Here is a 5,542-nt window from a genome sequence, read left to right on the forward strand (position 1 = left end):
CACACACACACACACACACACACACACACACACACACACACACACACACACACACACACACACACACACACACACACACACACACCCTATTGGTTCCGTTTCCCTGGAGAACCTTGACTGATACAATGTGCTAAATATGTGTAGATCAGGGTTTCTCAACCTATATAGTTTTGCAACTATGACATTGGGGCTGGATAATTCTTTGTTGTGGGGAAGTGTGCTGTGCATTGTAGGATGTTTAGCAACCATCCTTGACCCCTACCCACTAGATGCCAGTAGCACCTCCTATCCCAGCAGTAAAATAAAAATTATCCCCAGACACATTACCAAATGTCCCCTGGGGGCAGAGAATCATCTCTAGTTGAGAACCTCTGACATAAATAACTACAGGCATAGCCTTTTCTCCCTCATTCACTCCCATTAAACCAGTGCTACCCTGCTGCCCACGTGGTCCACACATTCATCTCTTCCCCCATCAAAACAAGATAATTACTTTCCACGAAATCTAGCTCAAAATCACTACCGTCCAAGGTAGCTCCGACAGCTCTGCCTCCTTCCGCTCCCACTTCTACACTCCCACTTCCACTTCTATTTTGTCACACTCTCTTCCGGTGGGGTTTTCATAGTCTTGTAGATCTGCGCTTTGTTTGCCCATCTCCATTGAACCTCCTCGAAGGCACGGCAGCCCTAAGAGAGGAGTAGACAACTTGATTTGAGTCCAAACCCTGCTGATGGCGGGCTTGTAACCCTGGCGAAGTCACTCCTTCCTCCTGAATTTCAGTGTTTTACCTGTAAAATGGGAATAGTTAAGTATACTTTATAGAGTGGTTTTGAAGTAAAAGCATTTGGGAACTATAAAATATAGGACTTTTCTCCAAAAAAGCAAAATCCTGCCTTGTTTTTATAGAGAGAATAGCCAGTATGGGGGAGGAGTTGGAGGGGAGTTATTTAGAGGGAAATACAACTTTTTGAAAAATGCCAGATGAATGCATGAAGTTGCATATCATGTTTTGCATTTTGTTTTAATTTATTTCTTTCTTGTAATAGCTTTCTAAGTAATGTATGTAGGGTGCTTTCTGTGTCCTTCTGAGATTAACTTATAAATTACCGAATGGGGCAGTTGCTAAGGCAATGCAATTTGCCTAGTTATTGACCTCAAATCTCTGGAAACGATGTCATTTATCAGCACTTCTCTCTACCCCCATTGTTTATGTCTTTATTCCCTCAGGGAGCACCAGTGCTTAACACTAAGTATTTTTCCTTCAGAATTTATTGATGCAACCACTCTGTGGAAAAATAATTTGTTTCTCCCACCCCCGCCCCCACCAAGAAAAGAGAGACCTCTTTTCTAGCCTTCTACACCCCCCACCTTGGGTTTGCCCACTTGCCTCATAGCACAGGTCTGTCTCCTGTCTTCCCTATTAGACTGTGAGTTCATGAGGTCCAGGGCTGTATTTACTGGATTTTGTGTTCCTGAGGCCTGGTGCACTGTTTGGCCATAGCAGGTGACTATACTCATGAGTATGACGATGACTCACTAAGGCTCTATATGCCCTATGTGTCCATCTACCTGTGGGATGTCCTTACTTCCATGACGTGTGGACACCTCACACTCACCATTTCAAAGAACTAAACCTGCATCTTCCTTCACGCACCAGTTATCTAATTTTGCAAAACCATTCCAAAAAGTAGTGGTTTAAAAACAATTTATTATCTTTCGTGGTCTGTGGGCTGACTGGGTTGTTTGGAAGTACTTGCTTGGGGTCTTGGTCAGATGTTGGCTGGGGCTAGAGTCATTGGAACCTTTTTCAGTCACATGTCTGGCATGAGCTGGGATGACCTGATCATCTGAGGGCTGGCCAGGCAACTCTCCTGACCTCTCCACATAGCCTCTCTGTGGAGCTAGCTTGGGTTTCTTCACAGCATTGCTGTCTCAACATAGGGGAACTCCTTACATGGTGGCAGACTTTGTCCAGAGCAAGTGCTCCATCCAGGAGCCTGGGTGGCAGCTGCAAGGACTCTTAGGACCTAGCATTCGAAGTCTCAACATGTTGCTTCTGCCACATTCTACTGATCAAGTAAATCTTTAAGGTAACCTAGATTTAAGGAAGGGGAATTAGACTTCCCCTCTCCATGCAAACAGTAGCAAAGAAATAGTGGTCGTATTTAATCTACCACATTTTCTAACAAGTGCAGTTTGTTGTCTCTGTCAATAATTCTTTCAAATACCGACATCCCAGTAATTTTTTAAAAAGAAATATATATTGAAGTGAAAATATAAACTAAATTTATTTATTATTTTGGGATACTTCCTTTATTTTCTTGCATCATCTTTAAATCTTCTATTCTTATATCCAAATTTGTACTAATCTTCATACGTTTTTCTTCCTTCATATCTTTTGAATTCACTCCCTCTTTGCATTTCGTTTTATACCTCCCAAGTGTGAATCCTCATTGCTCCACCTAGTTTAATGACAATGGATGTTGTCCTTTGTCTCCTGCTTCTCATTCACCCTCCACCCCCTTTCATGAGACGTGAACCCTTTTCAAGAACCTCTGTGGTTCCTTATCACTTCCTGCTTTTACATCATTTAGCACACCTTCCTCCTTCCATTTTGATGAGTTCTTCCAAATACACAGAAAAACACAGAGAATAATGTAGTAAATATCACTTACCCAGATTTAATATTAACATCTTGCAGTGTTTGCTCAGACTTTAAAAAAAAATGTTAAATATTACAGTCGAAGTCCCTTCGGTCTCCCTTCCTGATCCCATTTTCTATTTTGTCTTCCCAGGGGAGGGCCCCTGGTCTGAAGTTGATTTGTGTTATTTCAAGTTTTGCTTTCATGTATGTATGCTTAAACAATTACATAGTATTTGGGTGTGTTTTAATAATTTTACATGGATGATATTATTCCTCTGGGACACCTTCCCTGAGCCTCTCATCCAGGGATGGGAGCCCTGTTGTGAGCAGGTCCTATCAACCTACAACTAGTTTTCTCATTACATTTCAAGATTTATTCCTATTAAAGCATGTAAATCTAAATTTATTCATTTAATGCTTGAATAATATTGCCATGTATGAGTATGCACTAGTTTAATTACCCCTCTTACCTCTGCATGAACATTTAGATAATCTGTAATTTTTACAAACATTCATATGTCTTCTTGTACACACGTTCCCGAGTTTCTCTAGAGTATCTGCTTTAAATGAAATTGCCGGGTCATCTTTAATTTTGCTAGATATTGCCAAATTGCTATCCAGAGCGAGTGTATCAGATTATATTTCCAGCAGCCATGTACATGAACTCTAATTTCTCTACATGCTTGTTAACCCCTGGTATTGTCAAACTTTTTAATTTTTGCCAGTCTAAAAACCAGGGAAATACTATCTTGTTGTTTTAATATACATTTCCCTGCTCCTGGTAAGGTTAAGGATCTTTTCACGTATCTATTGATCATTCAGATTACCTCAGCTGTGGATTGCATGTTCATATCCATTGTCCAGCTTTCTATTGAGTTCAGTGGTTTCTTATTGATTTGTAAAAACACTTTATATATTCTAGATACTAATCTTGGTTAAATATGTTGTTGTTCTTCTAGTCTAGTTTCTTATTTATCATGTCTTTTGTCAGAATTTAACATTTTAATATACGTACCAATCTTCTCCTTTATGGTCTGTACTTTCCAGTATCTTCCTTAAGAATTTCTTCCAAAGTCATCACGTTTTGGGTTACTGTTTTGTTATATTGCCTTTAAAGAGCTTTTGTCTGATTTATCAGAGTTTAATCTTAATAAATATATATAGCTTTCTTGAATAATACAGTGAAATCAGAATATGTTTTTCTTGGTTATCCCCCTCCCATCTTTCATGTTATTATTATCAAACTTTTAGTTACATTTTATTCTAAAATACCCCAAATTATTATTTTTTCTATAGTCAATACTTATTTAGATTTACCTACATGCATTCAAATTCTTTTCTCAACACTGCTTCTTGCATTTCATTTCTCTTTCTGAATTTAATTTTCTTCTTATTGAAATACATCCTTGAGTAGTGTTTTAGGTGAAAATCTAGAAGTAGTCTTTGTAGTGTTTTTATTTCACTCTCATTTGTGAATTATAAGGTATCTGAGTATTGGATTTTTCCTATCATTTTAAAGATATTTATATTATTATCTGACACCTATTGATGCAAATATGAAGTCTGTTCATCAAATCTCATTCATTTGTTGATTTATTTTACCTCCTCCAGACAAGTCTTGGTTTGTTCCAGCCAGAAGTACTCATACTGTGACCGAGACCCCAAAGTCCTGTTTGCTCACTGCTCAATAGAGTTGGTGTAAGGAAAGGCAGCCTTTAATCAGGAAGCCGGCAGCCTGGGGAAATGGTGGACTTATGTCTCAAAGACTGTCTCCACCTCTCTCAGGTTTGGCAAAGGGTTTTATAGGGGTCTGTGGTGGAAAGCTGATTCATGGTGACCAAGCAGGGACGTGTAGACATGACTGTGTGTTTCAGATAATCATCAAGAAAACTCCCAGGTGGGAGTTGACAAGCGTCGTATTTCATTCTCCATGAGTTCAGTTCCTGTTAGTCTCAAATAAGATAAGATTAGTAGGGCCGAGCCCGTGGCGCACTCGGGAGAGTGCGGGCGCTGGGAGCACAGCAGCGCTCCCGCCGCGGGTTTGGATCCCATATAGGGATGACCGGTGCGCTCACAGTGCTCACTGGCTGAGCGCGGTGTGGCCGGTCTCAAAAAGGACAAAAAAAAAAAAAAATTAAATTTTAAAAAAAAAAAAAAAAAAAAAGATTAGATTAGTAAAATAGTAAAGAATGGCCATCTGGGTTAATAATTTTTCTCTAATTATTTCGTGTATAATGTGAGAGCAAGGGTCATTGTGTTCTGGAAATTAGCTGCGGGTTGGGTTATAGGAGAAAACAAGCTTTTAAATTCACAGGTTTAACAATACGGAGTTACTTCTGTTCAGGCTGTGACAATGTTTTCATTCAGTTCTGGAAAATTCTTATCCATGACCTCTTCAGATGTTGCCTTACATTCTCTATTTTTTCTTCCGGAATTTTTATTAGACTTATGCCAGTTCTTTTTTATTCCATGTTCTTTGCTTCCATGCCATATTTTCTTTTTATTTTTCCATTTCTCTTTGCTCCACTCTGGGCAACTAAGTCTTGTTTTAAAAATTTCTCTGTAAAACACAATGTTTAATCAACACGTTTTAGTTCTAGTGTATATATTTTCTATTGGTAGCTATTTTGATGGTTTTCCAAGTTCACTTTTCGTTTTATATTCTGTACTCCAGCTGTTTTATACTCTTCTGTTATTTCACTATGATATCTATACTTTCTATGATCTCTTTAAGCACATTTGACATATTTGTTTTATAATCTCTTTAAATTATTTTAATACCTGTGTTGTTGGATACCACATCTCCTGTTTGTGGAAACTTCTGCCTCCCTTTCAGCATGGTTCATTTTCATTTGCTTTTATAGCTGTGATTTGTTGCGGTGATCTCATCTTCAGCA

The sequence above is a fragment of the Galeopterus variegatus genome, unplaced genomic scaffold (genome assembly GCF_000696425.1).
Source record: "Galeopterus variegatus unplaced genomic scaffold, G_variegatus-3.0.2 Scaffold4767, whole genome shotgun sequence".
Classification (NCBI taxonomy): domain Eukaryota; kingdom Metazoa; phylum Chordata; class Mammalia; order Dermoptera; family Cynocephalidae; genus Galeopterus; species Galeopterus variegatus.